This window comes from Cupressus sempervirens, chromosome 8 (genome assembly GCF_028749045.1).
Source record: "Cupressus sempervirens isolate cs-2001-9-10 chromosome 8, ASM2874904v1, whole genome shotgun sequence".
NCBI lineage: Eukaryota > Viridiplantae > Streptophyta > Pinopsida > Cupressales > Cupressaceae > Cupressus > Cupressus sempervirens.
Window position 1 is genome coordinate 162,596,945 of NC_143125.1, and position 20,605 is coordinate 162,617,549.

Below are 20,605 nucleotides of genomic sequence, written 5' to 3' on the forward strand. Positions count from 1 at the left end.
TTCTCCCCTATTGGTCATGATTTAGGGCTATTCACTCTTTTTATAGGATTTGGAATCATTTTTGGGTCATTCGTGGACTTCATTTTTGCTCATTTCTTTGTTGTTCTTTAGAGGCTATTTAACTTGTGGAGAAGGATACCCAAAGATGGGAGTTTTTAGGTTTCTAGGAAGGCTAAGATGTTACAATATATATTCCACCAATATAACTAAGAGGGGTGGGGGGTTGAGGATGTGAATTAGTTACCCAACTATTATCACAATTATCAACCTTATTAAATCTTAATCATATGAGCAATATAATCAAAAACCACAACAAGATACTCATGCACAATAGCACTAGATATGTTAACTAGGGAAACCCTTGGTGGGGATGATACTCACAAGATGATGTACTAATATAAACATTCCTTGTTAAAGGATGGAACCTGTTAGGAGTCTATGAAATACATTCAGTATATATTAATCCCTATTAGGAGATTCCAACCCTATTAGGAAATGTGCAAACCTTGTTAGGAGTTGTGGAAGGAATATGGACTCACTGTCCAAACAACTTCAAGGGCAAGACAAATGAACTCACTATCCAAATGATCTATGTATTATTCCTTGTAGAATAATAGAATTTTACTATACTGATCCTTCCTATTTCTCTATCTTGTCAACCAAACCTCTTCTATTTCTGATCTCAATACTAGATCATGAACTTCACATCCAATAATCCCTTGGATCACTTACTCGCATTTACCAAATACTTTATTCTTATTCACATTTCTTTAATTGCTTTACATACACCATCCTCTTACAAAAAAGAAAATACTTTCCTTTATACCAATTCCTTGAGTTAGCCTTGAGGATTTCCCAGTTAATTATAATAGGACCACAATAAGATAATTAATTATTTTTCAACCATATAGTATTGTCGACTCACAATCTATACAACTTCTCACACATGTGGCTCTAGGACTTGCGCACTTGCTGATGTCATCATTAGGCTATCCTTTATCACTGTATAAATGCACATCTCCCAATTATATATATATATTAGAAGATATAATAGGATCTTTAGAAACTACTTTCTAGGAACTCTATCTCTCCACTTCTTTGTGTAAATAACATATAACTTTTGTATATCTTCGACTTAGATTACATGCACTTGACCTCACTATCTGGACTCAGTGTGAAACCTATCCTTAACCACACATCTCTAGATAATCAAAACACTATCTTTATGACCACAATCTCTATCTTCTACTCTATCAATCTTTATAGAATTACTATTATGTTGACATCAATGACAAACACAATCATGAGTGCAACATTTCAATCATGCTAACAATCTCCCTAAGTCTTCCAGAAATTCTTAAGATAATCCCCCAAAGGAATACCATCATAATTAATTCTAACATAAGGATGGTATTCTGAGGACCTTACAATGTGTAATTGCATGCAAAGTTAGCCTTTGTGCCAACCAATGTAGGTTTGTGGGTGTTTCAGGTGTGTTTGTAAGTGTGTTTTTGTAAGGGTTTGTGCTTTTAGCTAAGCTTTTCATATAATTTTGTTTTTCTTCTATATTTCAGCCATTTTTATTTTATAATGGAGTGAAATAAGTGTATTGGGTTAAGATACTCCAGATGTGTGAATTTTGATAGTGGTTTTGATGTTTTGGGGCTATTATAGTGTTGCTTTGGATCTTGATGAGTTATATATTTGAACTCCATTTTGGAGGTATTGTCTAAAGTTTTTGTAGATCTGGAAGTATCATTTTACAAGCTATATGTTTCCAACTTGTTTTTATAAATTTTTACTTTCATATTTACTAAATATATGTGAAGTTGTGGAGGTTTTGGCATTGTTTCAGGTATACTTGATTTGGGTATTTTGAAGAAATTTGTACAATGATTTGAAATACTGGTTGTTTGATTTAAAATATGTTAAGAGGATTATGATATGATTTTAAAATTAGAAGATGAAATTTTAGTGGTATTAGAGCCATGATCTTTCCAGCCTGAGTATTTGCAGAAGTTTGCATGCACTTAAGTGAAAGAGAAAAGAGATATTTGTAGCGAGAAAATAATAAAGAGATTTTGATCAAACCTTTAGTTTAAAATAAAGTATAAAATCCAAGGAAGGAATAATAATGGCTGACCCAGATGAGATGGAAAACAATTCTTCCAAGATATCTAGAAGACTCAAAACCAAATAGTGGATAGTTTAGTAGAAACTAGAGAAGCTTTATAGTTATTGATAGAAAAACTCTAAGGAGTTGGATCTACTAATAAGAGAGGGAGCACTTTAGAGTACCCAAGAAGTTTGAAATCGACACCCTATAAATCAAAAATTACATTTTTTCTTACCTGGAGATGATCCATTTGTACCAAATCCATCCCTTAATCCTATGGAAGAGGTTACAAGAAACTTGATTGCATTAAGGGACACTTTCAATAGCTTAGATGATGACTTCCAAAGTTTAGGTCCTTTCAAAGAATATGTGGACATGATGAAAACCTTGATTCCTAAGAAAGAGTATAAGAGGGATCAGGACATAAGTGGAAGAGAAATAAAAAAAGAAAAAAAGAAAATTTGCAACACCTACTTTTGATGGAACAAACAAAATTTTTGCTAGAGCATGGCTGGAAAATTACATACCTTCTTCACTCTTAACCACATGAGGAGAGTTATGTTGTTTAGTATTCAACTCTACAATTAGAAGATGTATTCTATGATAGGTGGTATCATGGAATGACTAATCAAGGAAATGATCATGTACCTACCTTTTGATGAGTTTAGTCAAAGAGTAATAGATAGATTTAATCTCAAGGATGAGGAAGACTATATTAACGGGTTTTCAAAATTGAGACAAACCATATCTGTTAATGAATATGTAGAAGAATTTCAAAAAGTGGTTGGTATGTCACCTGATATGAGTGAAAAGGAGATTATTTATCTTTTTCTTGATATTTTGGAATATTTAGTTAAGGGTTTGGTTAAGGCTTTCTCACCCTTAACCTTATAGGAAGATTTCAAAATAAGTTTATAGCTTGAAACTTGTGTGTCTATGAAACCAATCATTGATAAAAAAACCCCCAAATCTTTGGCAACATAAGGGGAATTTAAAAATAAATACATTTCCATCACCACCACCAAAGAATGTGATAAATGTAGCAAAAAAAAGGTATATGAAGAGAATAAGAGTGAACTTTGAAGGAAAAAGATTTGTTTCACTTACAGAGAGCCATGGGTTCCAAGACACATGGATTTGGGGAAAGTTCAAATGCACTTTATTGAGGTTGCTTTAGAATCTAATTTGGATGAGCACGAGGGATTTCATGACACCAAGGAAGAAGAGGGGGATAAAGAAAACAAATCAGAAAGGGTGACACTTTGGAAGAATTATGAAGAGTCTCAAGATACCATCCCTTTCAAATTTAGGGGGTACTAGGAGGGCAATAGTTGATAGTTATTCTTGATAGTGGAGAAATTCACAACTCTATATATGAGGTATTTTTCATCAAGAGATGGCTTAAAGAAGAAGATGTTGAGGGATTAAATATTATAGTAGCTGATGGGTGTGTGCATAAAATGTGTGACACTTCTCTAAGACACTATATCCAAGGATCCAATATATTAGGAACTTTTAATGAGGACTTAGAGCTTCCTATTGATGATGTACAAGAGATATAAGAGTGTGTCTCTTAAATGAATCTAGCATAAGCAACCATTGCAAGAGGCACCATAGAATGGAATATTTGAAGAGTAGAGGAAAGAATGCCAATATCCAAGAATCAAGATGACTGCAATGCAAATGCAAGCTACACTAGAATGAGATGCAAGCTAACAAAGAGTTACAAGAACCACCTAGTTAGACTATGTGAGCTAAGCTATTCTTAAAAGGAAACTAATTTAAATGTAAATGAGAGAATGCAAGTGTAAGATGAGTGCTCCAAGTAATCCAACTACTATAAGAAAACCTAAAACATAAAAATAGAATGAGAGTGTAAGAGATGAGAGATTAAGAAGAGAGCCTCCTTTGTAAGAGAAATGGATGCTAGAGAATAAGAGGCAAAAATTTAGAGTGGAGAATGAGTCTTGAGTGATACACATATACTATAATATAAGCTAGGAAAGACCAATGGTGATGTTTAAGAGGAAAAATATGTGTTAAGAGAAATAATGATTCCACCCACCTTAGCAAGTGTGCTCCTCGTGTGAGACAAAAATGCCTTTTCTTTTATTTTTAAAATGTGAATAATACATTTCATGTGCACACTTAGGATAAGTGGGATTTTGCGGAATATATTTACTTAAAAGGGGAAAAATTAATTCAATAAAATAAAATACTTAGGATAAATTCATCAAATCATAGGTTATAATCAAATAAATAGAAAAGTTATGATTCTATCAAGGATAAGCAATGGATAAATTGAGCAAAAAATGCTAGAAAGGGGGCTTAGTCTAGATGACCATTTTTGGGTGATTATATTTTCCTCTATTTCACTAATTTTTGATCAATTATGAGAAAAAATTAAGTCAAAGAATGCAGAAGCCAAGTTGATAGAGAAATTTGACTCCAAAGATCAAAGCAAAGAGAGATAGTTGGTCCTAAATGTACAGTCAATAACAAATAGGACTGAACATTAGGAGACAAATAGGTTAAGAGAAAATTGAAATATAAAGAATATTCCCTAGAAAGATAGGTAGATAAAGATAAAATGGAAAGGTCAAGCATATACTCTTGAAAAATAGATATAGCCGAAGAAATAGACATAGCCAAAAAAACTAGGTATATCCAAAAAAATTATGATAGAGTATTCCTACCCCTTGGGATCAAAATTGAAATAAGGTAGAGAAGACATAGAAAGGAGATAGATTTGATTAAATAAATATAATCCAAATTGCATGATGATAGATAATAGATTAAGACCAAAGAATGACCACCAAGTAATGAAGATATGCCCCAGTTTGATTGAGTTTGACCAAGAAAGGTAAAGTATTAGAATTAGGTCAACATAGGATGGAAGGTAGAATTAAATGAAATGGAATGAAAAATTAAGAGTTTAAGGAAGTATAAATTATGATATTCTTAGAGAGATTTTAATATTAAGCCTCAAAAGGTTAGCCAATCGTGCAGAAGAAGGAATAATTTTAACTAGCAAGATGAACTCGAATTTTGATTTTGATCTTGAGAATGGATCTAATTGAATTAAGGTAGTGGTGTATCTTTTTAAAAAATATGATATTTTGAAAAATTAGGTCATAATTATATATAAAGGATCCAAAAGGATAGCAAGATGCGGTGATAAGATTAACCCTTTTGATGATAGGAGAAGAAAGACATAGAAATAAGATGACAAGATCAAAAGAAGATGAAGACATGATCGAGAAGAACCAAGAGGATGAACATGGTTGAATAACACTTTCATGAAAGATAAATAATATTCTCTCAATGCTCAAATGGAAAACTAAGCTAGAATGAAACCCAAGAATGCAAGCTAATATGCAAAGGTACAATTGCAAGGGTTATAAATTAGATACATCCTATTTTTTCTCATCGAGTCCTATTAGGGACATTAGAAGATCATAAAATCATCACTAGTAAAACTTTGGGGATATGAATATGATCTACATCGAATAATAATGTAGAACCCAAACCAATGCATCAAAGACATAAAGGTCAAGATTAGTGTGTAGTTAGATTTTTAAGGTTCAATGTAGCAAGAATATGCTCACATTGAGCCACAAAATTCCAAGATGGACATAAGCGCACACTTGTGAAAAATATAACATTACAGATCCTAAGTGTCAAATGTTTCAAGAAAGATGATCAAGACACCTAAGATCTACAAAGTATGCTTGCAAACAGAAATCAAAGGAGAATGTGTCCCATGCCCCTAGTCCTCTAGTTCATGACATCCTCAAGAGACTATTAGGGATGGAACACTTAGAAAAGGAATCATCACTAACAACACAAAGAAAATAAGGTAATAAGTCTCAATCATTTTTTAGTTTAAGTGTGTGTGTGTGTGTGTGTGTGAAGTCACATGACCATCTTCCTAGGACTTAATTATGCAAGTGAGAAATATCAAAATATCCTAGATTGTAGCCAAAGTATCTGATAAGTGTTGAGAAACACTTGACATCAAGGGGAACTATTGAAAAACACTATTAGGGAGTTATCAAAGAAACACCAATGAAACTAAGAGACCCAAAAGCTATATAGTTCATGCCACCTAGACTTAGACAAGGATTTATTCCAAACTAGGAAAGGAAATGAGACACGAGATGAAAGAGCTTGAAGTGTAAAGTGACATGTTGTTAGACATAAGTGTAAGGGTCTCAAGTAGCACATGTTTCCAGGTTTTCACCACTTGACAGGATTGACTATCTCTTAAGTAATATCACAATTTTTTTCTATTGTTGAGTAAGGTATACAACATGATGTAGTAGCAAGCTACTAGATAAATAAAGATGGATGGACTAGCTCCTTAAGAGTTACCAAGATAGGGAAGTGGTAAAATAGCTATATAAAGAAGTTAATAAATGAGGTAGCATATATAGAGCATAATGACATAATTTCATGAAAGTTTATAGTCCAAAAAAGTGGATATGTCAAGAGGCTTCTAAGAACTATGTTTAAAAAAATAAAATAAAAAAATCAAGACCAAGGGCTTGAATGATTAGGATAGAGACATAGTAGTAAGAATGAATCTTGATATGTATACTATGAGTAAAATGAGAAATACTATGATAGGGAAGTTGATGGATAAGATATCCAATACTCAAGGACATATCAACATTGTCAAGATCAAAGAGGAATTATGGAATTGATGGATTATAGAATGATTATGCATGACATCTTTTCTCCAAGATTTCATCATGGTACTTACCCAAGGTGCCACAAGAAGTGGTTTTCACCATAGGAAAAAATTATTTCTCTTTACTTTTTCTACCAAGGTGTTTGTTTACTAGGTTTTCACCAAGGCTCTTTTTTTTTGTCTTTATTTGGATTTTAGGAAAGAGTTCAAGCCTTTTTAAATTTGGATAGTGCTCCTATTGGAAGGATAAGTCATTAATAACTAAGACCAAAAATGGTATGCTCAAATATTCTGATTGGATGATGGGAGGGAGATGGTAGAGAAACTAGAGGTATATGGAGGATAAGGTTCTATGATTTGGAAGGATGGGAGGATGGATAATAAGTAAATGTAGAATTGAAAATATTGCACAAGGGTAGATGAAAATCTAGGAAAGATCAACATTGATAGACTTTGAGAAGTTGTGAAATGATGGAGGAATCATAGAAGGAATATCTTGAGGTGCTAATATATGAGATGGTAGGAGACTTTTGGAATAAGATGGTGTTGAACGTTTCAAAAACCTTTGAGGAAGATGTCTAGAAGAATATGAAGTGGAATCCTTTGGAAGCTTGAATGTCAACTTTGATTTATTTTTAATATTCAAGTTTGTCAAAAGATACTTTGGAATTCATATAGATCTTTAATTTTCTTTTCTAGTGGATGATTTCAAAAAATATTTCTTCAATGATGGATCTATGAACCCATATTTTTTTTGATTTAACTCTTTGGTTAGTGGAACCTTGTGGTCTCTTGAATAATTTTTCTTTATTTTCATTCACATGTCAATTATATATGGCATAGTGATCTTCATTTTTAAATGGATTAATGTATCTCTTTCTTTTATGTTGTAGATCCAAATTTCTTCTAAAAAACTTGGATTTGTGGATAAATAAGGATGATGTGACTCATTCATGTGGATAGATGAATGAATATTTGTCAAGGATGAATGCCTTTGTTGATCTTAAGGTATGCTAGGAGAGGTAGGTGATGAGCTAAGAGTGGAAGTTATAGGATATGGGGGAATGTAAGGACCCAATATGTATGGAAGGTTTGAAGGCTTTAGTTTTGATGGATAAGGACCAAGGATAGACTTAGGAGATGAAAATAGATAGTGAGTATGGATATCAACATCTTTATAGTGAGTAACATGGCTAAGACCATAAAAAAAATCATGGGTAACTTTGATAGGAGAAATATCTTTAGTGAGAGAATTTTAAGATTGAGTATGTTTTTGAATTGGATAAGGAGAAGTAGAACAAGAGGGTGGGGATATACTTTGATCTTGAAAAGTTTCTTTGGATAGCATAGGTGTAGTGATTTTCTCAAAATTTTCAATAAGCTCAATGGAGATAGTGGAAGTGTTACCTTCATCATACTTAGGAGATGGATGAGATATAGGATATGGAAAGGTGGCATCTTGAAGAAGATAAAAGGGTTCTTGATCTTGATCCTTCTTGACACTTATATCTTTAGCTTTTTGATAATCTTCTTGACATGGAACAACTTCTAAGAACAAGGGAGAATGTGAGGTTTGCATGGTAGGATCTTGAAGATATAGTTAAAGTGGGCATAGTAATCATAGTCAATACGAAAAGCATTAGGTTCTTTGTTGGATGGAGGAATGTTGGAAAGTTTTAAGGTTTTTTGAATCTCATGAGTGTTTGAAGAAGTAAGGATGTCAAGGGAACCATTACTAGACTTAGGTTCATCAACATGATCTTTCTCAAGAGTAGTATATTCATCACATGAGTCTATAGGGTTTGCAAATTTAGTGTCTTTTGTTATCATGTCCTTAGTGAGACTAAGGTAAGAGGGATCGTCTATCTCTTCTAGTATTTTATATGTAACATATAGGCATTGCAATTCTGTAGTGAGATCAAGCAACTCAGGATTATCTAGGCCTAGTTAAGGTTTGATAGCATAAAGTTTTAATCCCATAGTGGTAGATAGAAAGTCAAGCACAACGTATACTAGAAGACATTGATACAGTGACACAAGATAACTTTTTGCCCACTAGAGATAGAGTGTTCACTTGCCAAGATAGTAGAGAGAGATTAAAGTGACTTGTAAATCAAAGTGTCCAAGTAACCTATGACACTAGTGAATCAAGTCAAGTGATAGTATCAAAGCCATACATAGATAACAAAAGATAGATAGACAAGTGAGAAACTCTCTCAATCAAGTAGTGTAGTCAAGAGATTGAGGTAACCATTTCAAAACAACCCCTAACATGTAGATTTTAGACCAAAGAACCAAGGTAGACCAAGTATAGAAACCTTATATTAGCCAAGGACAAGTTTGAAGAAAGACCAAGAAATTTTAGTAAGAGTACAAGAAAGTATGATAAGACATGTGATAGTAGGATAGAAGAAAATCTCATACTATATGTTTCCATAAGTAGTACTAAACTTTATCCCAATATGACACTTTCCAAGAGGCAATACGATACTTTGCAAGAAGCAATATGATACTTTGTATGGAGAAGTATGATACTTTACAAAAACTATAAGTATCATATGATATTTCTTGTGTAATAATATGAAAGTATTCCAGTTTGAAAAAAAAAAACAACTTGTGAAGTGTTTTTCTTCAAAAGACTTGATTTGATTGAGTTCTATGACCAAGTAGGCTATTGTAGCACTATCTAGTTCTAGTTTTGATGGAAAAACAATAAGTTTTAGTATCAATTGTAATAAAAACACACATCTTCAAGCAATTGGACAAGGGACAGAGAAACCTTTCCAATACAAAGACTTAGAAAGTTTGAAAACAAAAAATCCATATGAGACTATCTATTTGTGTATATTAAAATGATTTCCATGAGTCTAGCACATTTAAGATGACATTGAAGTAATTTCTACCTAAAGGACATGACTTATTACTCAATACGTAGGTCCATACTTTATTATCCCTTGAATCACACAAAGTGTTTGCCTATAATAGATATTGGCTTTGTCATAAATGGGTTACCCTCATCTAAAGGAACACATGTGGTGAGTGTAAAATCTTGGGGTGATCTGGGGAGTCCACTAGGATTGGTCCTTGCACTGAGATATTGAAAAGAAAAGTAGGGTGACCTCTAAATCCTAAGGTTTCTAGTAAGGGTTTCGTTCATAACACCCTCTTGCACCCAATATGGGACAAAGGCCTCATTGTTGGAAATACAATATAGACAAGATGTTGAGAGGGGTGGGGGGTTAGTTAGTATCCTCTAATTTTTTTTTACTCAATAAAGACTTTCTTTGTGTTAGTTTGTGGTGACTGACCAGGGAAGCACTTTACACTCTCCATAATTCCTTGGCAAGGTCGTAGCCCCTAAGAAAAAATAATTTGGGCCTATTTTATTGCTTATTTTCTTGCCAGATGACATGTAATTATTTTAACCATAAGTTTGTAAGTAGAAAAATCTTGTTTAGAATGGATTAGGGTTAGTGATGTAGGAGCATCCTTGGTGTAAGAGTAATCTTACATCACCCAAATATATTTCATTTTTGTTTCTTAAATAAGGGTTGTCTTAGTGTAGAGTTATTTTTTCTAGAGGCTTGCTACTTAGTAAGTTAGTCATACAAGCTCAAAATGTTTTAATTTCATAGGTGAATGTTCATGTTGTATCAGCCTACCAGTTGAGGCTCAGTGCCATATCATGAGCATTTGTGAAGTTATTGTGAATTTTTGGTGGCAAATTTTTTCCATAAAAACTTTAGGCTCAATGTTGAAGGCCTTAGAGGTCTTAGATGGGATTTGAAATGGGGTCACTTGGAGCTTGTGCAAGTTGGGCCTTATAGATCAAAAGCTGAGGATTTTGAAAATGAGTTATAATAGCCAATTAGAGAAATGGTTTGAAAGTTATGGCCTTCCGAATTTGGGCTGACATAAATTTCTAAAATAAGTGTGAAAGGTATTTTGGGCCAACTCTATATGTTATTTTAGGATTAGTCAATTTTAAGGGTTAGGGTTTTGTTGTGGTTTCACAACACATGCCCCATTTCTCCAAGAAATGGGACCCCCTAGTAATTTTTTTTGTTTCCTAGATCCCTAGTCTGGTGTCTAGGTCATTTGAGGACTCAAATTGAAGTTAGGGTCAAGCCATAGTCCTCTACCTAAAAAACCCATTTGCTAAAATTGAGGAATCTTGGAGGAAAATGATGTTTTAATGCAAAGGTGTGCACTAGTGCACCTTTCCTAGGTACGTAAGTGCACTAGATGTGCTTTTTCATTACCATCTCCCTTTGGAGATGTGCACTTGCACATGCCCAAATGGTGTGCATGGTCTTGGGATCCCCTCCTTCCACACTTATTATTTCTTCTGGTTGTTAAGGAGTGCACCTCTACACCCTTAGATGTGCGCTTTATCTTCAAGACCTACACACACAAACATCGAAAAAAAAAGGTTAGAAGGTGCACATCTAGTGTAGCTTTTCTCACTAGGTTTAACAAAATTTTAAAAAATGTAACACATTCACCTATGTGAAAGGTGTGCATGTGCGCACCTATCCAAGGTGTGGACATGTGTACCTTTCAAGAACTTAAACTAACTATCACCTTTTTCATAATTAGGGTGCACACATGTGCACCCCATAAGGTGCCCATATGTGCAACCTTATTGTTTTAGTTTTTTTAGTGAGTTTAGCACACCTAGAACACCCTCAAGGTGTGTAAGGTGTGCCAAATAATTGTCTATTAGAGGCAAAAATAGGGTTTTTAGGTGTTCTAAGATGTTTTGGCATTCTAGGGATAGGTCTTTTAGCATTTAGGGTTTGTTTAGGGTTTGATTTTTAGCCTTCCAGACTAATGTTTGCTTCTTTGTGCAGGTGAAAAGGAGTCCTCAACTTGTTAGGGTCATAAATTTTGACCTAAAGCTTGAAAATAAAAATAGTTTACACCATTGGAAATAAGAACTAAAAATCTAATTTTAGTCCCTAAAATAGTGAGCCTTTAGCTACCTAGTTTTAGGGACCATTGAAATTTTGAGCAAAAGACCTCCAAAAAAGCCAGTTCAAAAGACCTATAAAATCTTATTAAAAAAGATATGGAAAAGTTTCAAATAGTTGATTATTTTGGATAATTTGGATCACCTGGTCTCTAACCCAGAAGGATTGGGTAGTTGGAGAGAAGAAAAGATCAAAGATACAGAGGTCAGACACATGAACTAGAATAGGTTCCTCATCTTATGAAACTATTAATGACAAGATTCAATATAGGTGCCTTGGGATTTCAGATAGAAGAAGTAGGAGTTCAAATATATGAAAATGTTTGGATATAAAGAGGGTATGTATCATTAAAAAAGGGAAAAATAAGTACACTAGAGTGCTCCCAAACCTTGTCTGAGGAAAACCTAAAAACTATTTTCACAACTAAGAACTTTGATTTTTTGGTGAATTGAGCTTCTGAGCTTCTGAGATGCACCAAGTGCACAGATGCACTACTTTTGAGGTGCGCTTCTTTTGAGATGCACCAATTTTTTTTGAAGAATTCAAAGGTGTGCTAATAGTTAGCTGTTACCAATTCTAAATTTAGAGCTTTCCATGCATCAGAAATGCATTCTGATGATAATTTAACTCCTATAGACACCTAGTGAAGATAAAGCTTCTATTTTTGACACCTCCAGAGAATCCTGCATCGTCTAAAGTATTTCTTCTTCTTATTTTCTCATGCTTTCTTTGTTTTAAGACATGTAAAGGCTCATGCATCTATTTATTGATATAAATATGGATGGAGTCCTACTAAGCACTAGTTAGAGAGTTAGTTTGTACATAAATAGATTTGTTTTATCAGTTTAGAAGCATATGTTTGTAGAAAGAGATCTCTCACTCTCAACACAAATTGAGGAGATGATTTCTTATAAATTTAGGAATGTAATATGTATTCTAGGCCACCATTATTCTGATGCAATAATATATGCTATTGGTTCTCACATTTGGAGTGTAGTGATTCTTGTCTAAGTGTGTTATATTTTGTGAATTTATGTTCATGAAATGTAATTGAGCCATTAATTATATTGCATTATTCTAGTTGTGCGATCTTTTAATTTTGGATTTTTCTACAAGTCTACAAATTCTACTGACATATTTAGTTCGAGAAAAGATCACCATATTGTCCCTATATAGCTTTTCATATCGCATGAGTACACTTTTTGTGGCTTTGCAATTTTATGAAAAGTGAAACATCTTATAGTTACTGAATTCCCATCAATGATTGCATTAGTGGAATTAAGGAAGTGCTACTCCTATTTTCATTGGTTACCCACTAATCTTTTCAAAGGCTTGACTCGCAGATGCATTGTTTCCTTGGCTTATGTTTGTTAGGATTTTATTTTCATGTTATTTGCTTAAACTTCTTGTTACCCTATCTTTTTTATGTGCTTTTAAAAAAACTTGGTTAATTTAGGAATTCATAGAGTTTCATTGTTAGATTGCATTCATTAAAAAATAGAAAAATACAAAAAATATATATTTCTTTTTGTGTGTTTTATTCTTTTGAAATAGAAAGAAGATTCTTAATCTTATCCGAATTGTTTGAACCAACAAAGGCCTCCTTGTGAACAAATACATTTATCTTCAACTAAGTGGATTCCAGTAGGTTGCAAGATCATACAAAACCTTGGAGTTGATCTCATATTAGCTTTTCAAAGGAGGAGTTTGAAAGGATTCCTGTCATTAAGCATCGTGCAAAATGATAGCTCAACAAGTTTGATGTCTAGAAACTTTCCAAGGAGTGTAAAAATGTCTATATAAGGAATGCCTATACATTATCAAGGCTAACTCTGGGTGATATTTCACAACTCTATGTTGCAAATGATTGTAAGGAAGGCACCCACGTGGGTTTGAATATTGTATTTCAAAATTTTATAATTATTCATTTACGACGATAATAAGAAGCCCATATTTTGTTATCACAAATTGTTGTCATTTCTTTTTTTATGTTATGTGTTTGTGGTATTAAGGGGAGCACCCTTCATCAATTGGTATTAGAGAAGGAGTTTCTAAGTGTTGAAATAGATCATTGACTATGAGGAATTTTTACTAGGACTATAGTTTGGGTTGATCCTATAGACAAATCTTTGATTGTGAGGTGATGTGCACTAGGGTTTTAGCGAAAGTGCAAAAATGCCTCCACAAAGAGAGCATGATAGGAGAGCCATAAGTGTTATGCATTAGGGTTTTAGAGCCCTCTAGAGATAGCTACAAGCATTGGAGGAACAAATGTGTAGAGGAATAAATCTTTTTGTAAGAAATGAAAGTGAGAATGAAGGCAAATAACAAGAAAATGTTGAAGAAGAGGCAATTTTGAACCCAAAAGAAGAAATAATTTTTTAAGCAATCTCCAAGATTGGAAAAAAGACTTAAGTTTGAGGTTCCCATATTTTTAGGAAATCTTAACCCAGAGGATTTGATAAATTGTATCAATGAATTGGAAGAATACTGAGTATGAAGATATTAAGGATCCTAATAGGGTCAAGTTTGGGAAGGAAAAACTCAAGGGGTGAAGATATGGTGGCGAAAGATTCAATTGGAGTGAAATAGAAGAGGGAAGGATAAAATCACTAGATGGGATGATTACTTTAGATTATGAACTTGATCTGCTAAAGAAAATGTAAGGGTTGAAGCAAGTGTGAATATCTATTCACGTGTATACTTAGGAGTTCTATCGAGTTCTCATTAAAACTAGCCATATATAAGATGATAAAGAGATAGTTGTTCATTATCTTAATAGGTTGGAGATGAGAATTTAGAAGGAGATGAGTTTGGTTTGAATGAATAGTATTGAAGAGGCATACTAGTTTTCCCTAATATTTTTGGAAAATTTGAATAGGAAATTTGATAACAAGAATAGTGGAAGAGGTTACAGTGGAAGACCTAGTGGACGGTCTTATGGAGGTCAAAATGATGATCAAAATAATAAGGATGAGGCAAGAAGTAGTAGTCAGAACCAAAGGGGAAACAATCCCAATTGTTTCAATGATCAAAACAATAGAGATTAGAGAGGAAGAGGAAGAGAGAAAGGATCTAGAAGAGGAGGTTTCCATGGAAAATGTTTTCACTATAGAGAAGAAAGGCATATAGAATTTGAATGTTTCCAATGCCAAGCAAGGATATATTGGAGAAGAGAGGACCAGACCATAGTTTTGCATGTTGATGAAGATGCCAAATCATCCCATTTTGAAGATATTGAAAGAGGAGAAGGCCTAGTTAATAAAAGAGTCTTACTGAGTGGTAAGAATGAACTTGATCAAAGGAGGATTTTAGTAAACACAAGGTGAAAATGTAAAGATAAGTTTTTTGATGTGATCATTAATGGTGGAAGAATTGACAATCTAGTGTTGGAAAAGATGGTCACAAAGTTAAATCTGAAGAGGCAAAAACACCCACTTCCATACTATATTGTCTGGGTGCAGGATGACCCTGGGGTCATGGTCAATGAGTAGTGCCTAGTGAAGTTAAAGATTGGAAGCTACCAAGATGAGGTGCTTTGTGATATCAAACCTATGGACATATTTCATAGTCGTTGGGTAGGTCATGGCAATTTGATAGGCATATTATACATGATGGGCGAGAAAATACCTATAGTAGAACAAAGGATGGAGTGAAACATAAGTTGAAGTCATTGAAGGAGAAAGAAGAAAAGGTATATAATGCTGCCAAAATATGGGGTGGACCCACAATAATGGGTTACACTTTTTTGCCTAAATTGACACTGAATTGTGAATTTTCAGGAAAATTTTCACATTCAGATGCAAATTGACATTAAACAGTAAGGAATTTGAAGATGAAGTAAGTTAGATTTTTTTAGGATTTTATGTCTAGAACCTATATATATATATATTGAATTGATTTTATTGAATTAATTTTTCTCCCATGAAAATTGTTATGTTATAAAAAACTTGATTTTGAAAAAGTGACATTGTTTTTGACACACAACTTTTTTTCTACAAAAGTTATCAATGTGATTATTTCAAATTTAGTTTCTTAATATCCATACCAAAACCATAGAGGCAATCTGATGTATTTATCCTTTGTATTTTATATTTTACCAAAGTTTAAAGTTGACCTAACAGTAATTTGGACACACATGGCTTTTGACACATGTAACTTATTATATATTTATCCAATTTCAAAATTTACTTTTTTGATTGAAAGAGGACTTGAATATAGAGATTGTAGTTATTTTTCAAAAAAAAATTCTCTTATTTACTAAGTTTCCATGAGCATTCAATATATAGGTTTATTTTTATAATGAACCTCTATTCAATTAATGTAAAAAAATGTATACTTAAAAATTCAAAATGTATCAAATCCATATTCATTAGATTGCTCATTCTGAGTACTTGTGTCATTCAAAATGACATGTGTTCAGTGCTCCATCTAAACCTATAAACTGAACCTAAAAGCCATGAAAACAACTAAAAATATTATAGACTTTGTAAAAGCCATCTACTTTACTAGTTTTGATAGAAACTAACTTTGTATCAAAAGTTTTTTAATAGTTTCAATAGAAGCTATTTTTAGTTAGTTTCTATCGAAACTAATTAGGCCAAATTTTCATGTAAAAAATATTTTTGATAGAAACTATTTAGGATGGATTTTTCTTTGCAGTTAGTTTTGATCAAAACTACCATCAAAACTAGTTTCGATCGAAACTACCATCAAAAGTAGTTTCGATCAAAACTAGTTTTGATGGTAGTTTTGATCAAAACTAGATGATTGCTTTCTATCGAATGTTTTTGGGCAAAAAATCTGCCTTTCTTAATTTTGGAGGAATTTATTCCTCCAAAAAAGTGTAACCCACTATTGTGGGTTCACCCTATGTTTAGTTGATGGAAAGGAGTTTCTCAAAGTATGAAGTGTGAGAATATGTTTTCTGTTGTAATCCCAAAAGATGGAAAAGAAGAAGTAGAGGAGATACCCGCAAAAGTTATAGATTTGTTGGGATTGTTTCTTGATATTGTGCTAGATAATGTTCCTAATGAATTACCCTAAATGAGGAAGATTAGTCACCAAATGGACTTGATCCCATGAGAAAATTTTCCAAACAAGGCAGTGCATAGGATGACACCAACAAAAAGTGAAGAGTTGAACAAACAAGTGCATGAGTTTTTGTAGAAGGGTATGATTTGAGAGATTCTAAGTCCATGTGATGTACCAATAGTATTAGCACCAAAGAAGAATATGGAATGGAGGATGTGTATAGATTCTTGATCTATCAATAAAACCACAATAAAGTATTGATTTCTATTGCCACTGATGGATGATATTATGGACTATTTGAGTGGAGTTGCGTATTTCACAAAGATAGATTTGAAAAGTAGATTCACATCAAAGGAGACAAGTGGAAGAATGCCTTCAATACAAGGGAAGGATTGCACGAGTCATTGGTCATGCATTTTGGCCTAACCAATACAATGCAAAATTTCATGAGGCTCATGAATGAGAAACTGAAGGATTTTCTAGGTAAGTTTGTCATTCTTTACCTGGATGATATATTGATCTTTATTAAGACATTGGAGGAGCATTTGATGTACATTCGTAAGGCATTTGATATGTTGAGGGAAGAAAAAATGTTAATAAATTTGAAGAAGTGCACTTTAATGAAGAAGAAGTTGGTGTACTTCAGATTTGTAGTATCAAAAAAAGATCTAAAAATAGACCTCGAGAAAGTGAAAGCTATCCTTAGATGACCTACTCCAAGGAGTGTAATAGAGGTAAGTCTTTTTCATGGAATGACTAGTTTTTATGGAAAGTTTGTTAGATGTTTTAGTATTATTTATGGAACCTTTACTAAAATAATGAGAGGAGATAGGAAATAATTTTAGTGGACTATAGGAGAAAATGAGAGTTTTATTAAGACATTTCAAGAAGACTATGATGCTAGTGGTACTATAATAGGAGTTGTTTTGGGCCAAGAAGGTAAGCCTGTTGCTTATTTTTATGATAATATGAATGATGCCAAAAGAAAATATTATGTTTATGATCAAGAATTTTATGCTATAATTTAGGTGTTGAAGAAGTAGAGGCACTATCTTGTTCCTAGGGAGTTTTTTTTTGCATATTGATCATCAAGCTTTACAATATTTGAATAGTCAAGGAAAATTGAATCAAAGGCATTTGAAGTGGGTCGAGTTTTTTCAAAGTTATACATATTTTTTGAAACATAGGAGTGGGAAGTCTAAAAAAGTTGCAAATTCTCTTAGTAGAAGAAATTTTTTTCTAATGTAGATGCAAATTGAGGTGGTTGGGTCCAAGAAAATCTTGGAAAGCTCATACAAAACTTGTTACACTTGATAGGAGGAAGTGGTTGGATTTTATGATCCAAGATGGTATCTTGTTCCAAGTAAATCAATTATGCATTCCTAGAAGTTCTATGAGAGAGAATATCATCAAGGAGAAGCATAGTGGAGGGTTGGATGGAAACTTCGGCAGAGATAAGACCATTACTTTGGTTGCTAAGAATTATTACTAGCCATAATTGTAGAAAGATGTGAAGAAGTTTGTGAAGAGTTGTAGAGTATGCTAGATGAAAAAATGAGTAAAGAAAAATATTGGGTTGTATCAGTCATTACCTATACCAGAGAAGTTGTGGGAGGATGTTATCATGGATTTTGTTCTTGGGTTATCAAGGACACAATGAGAGCATGATTCCATATTTGTGGTGGTTGACATATTTTCAAAAATGACACATTTCATGTTAGAAATGCTTTAGAATAATTGAGAAGGGGGGGGGGGGGTGAATAAGTTATTCAAGGTCCAAATGTACTAATAAAATTTTTTCATCAAGTAAAATGAGCCCATTAAATGATTCATGCATCCAAGCTTAAACTTTCCTACTCAACAAGTTACTGTAAAATCAACATACAAGAATAACACATGAAGAATCAACACATAACATAGTGATTTATATGGAAACCCAATTTGCAAAAAACCTCCAGTAACATGCTACTCAATTCTCACTCTTCTGAATTAATGCCCTATGAAAGGCCTACCCTGTTAAAGGCTACAACACATTGTTAAATGTGACTTAGTTAAAGGATTTAACCACCCTATTAAAAGTGGGCCTGGTTGGAGGACTTTAGAACATTCAATTGGAATGCCACCCTGTTAAAGGATTTAAAAATAGCTATTAAACCAACCTAAGTCCATAGGATTTTATCCTAACTGATACAATTGTTAAAGAGTAACAACAAGGGCTTTTGACCTGATACAACTCACAACTTATCTTGTAGATTTTAGATCTCTATTTAGCTCACAACATTGCCTGGCTTTCAGTCTCTTCAGATCTAATAGCTTGTCCTCCTTTCAAGCTTTGTCTCCTTGAGTCTCCATGCTTGATGTACCAGTGCAATATCCTAAATGGCCATTTATCGAAGCAGAGCCTATGTGCTCTCTTCTTCCTTCTCAATGCCTTCTCCTAGATACACTTCAACAACTTCACACCTTGGCACCTCAGCCACTCTTGCTTCTTGGCTTGTGACTCCTTAAATAGAAGTCTAGAATACTTTTCTATCTTAAATCTTCCCACTTTTAATTTTAGATCAAATGAATTTGGTAGAATTAAATGAATCTACCCCATATCTTGTTCCTTCTATCTAGAAACATCATGAAGAATCCTCCTAAATTCACCCAAAAATGGTTTACCTAAAATTTTGTACCACCAGCTCATCAAAATTATCCTCCATTTGATTCACAAAATTCAAGGTAACAAACTTATTGGCTCAAATTTGGTGAATCTCTAACTTTTCAAATAATGCAGCAGCTCGACACTATTGAAATTCTAGTGCTCGACACATACTATGTTACTCGGCATCAACTATGTTTTATTGATGCTCATCACCTATTATGGATTCACTCGGCATCCACTAAGTTTTTCTGATGCTTGGCACCTATTACTTGTTTGGATCCTTCTGTATCACTTAGCACACACTAGATTTTGCATTTGCTCGGCACTAATTAAAAATTTGCTTGGCATGAACTAGCTTTCTTGGCACTCACTAATGAACTTAGTCAAGCTTTGCAGACAACCTTGTTACAACTTATTCTTCCAAGGTTTCTAAGTGTGGCCAACCTTTGTATCTTCAAGTGTATTATAATACATCATTTTACCATTGTCTTAACCAATCCTTGCACTTCATTACAAAACCATCACTCAACCTTTCCCTTAGGTACTTTGGTTACATCTTGTTGATTAAATCCTCTTCATCAATCAACTAAGTGATAATACTTGGATCTTATAAGCAATTGTCATTCTAGCAAATAGAAAGTTTGACATCAGTGACAAAACAATGATTGAAAACATTCTTTATCAACAATCTCCCTCTTTGCAAACAATCTTCCTTCTTCAACAATGATCTTTTCAATTAGATTTCTAACAATCTCCCTCTTTGGCATTGATGGCTAACCAAACATTTCTATTTTCACATCTCCCTCTTTGATATTCTAAATTGATTTATTTGCTTCTGCTTCTCCCTCTTAGTTGTTGTTTCCTTTCTACTATTTCTTCTCTCTCTACAAGTCTGATTAGTTCTTGTATGACTCCCTCTTTTCTATAGCTTACTACTTTGATCAATTATGCTCTTTCTTAACTACTATTTCCCCCTCTTATAGTTTGTTCCTTTAAATGTACCATGCCATTTCTCCCTCTGCATAGTATTTCTTTCTTTGCATGAATTGGTCGATTTCTATTATTTTGGTATTGGTTACTTGTCCCTTTGTCCATTTGATTCTATAGATTTGATCAGTTTCTACCATTTCTCTCTCTTTGAC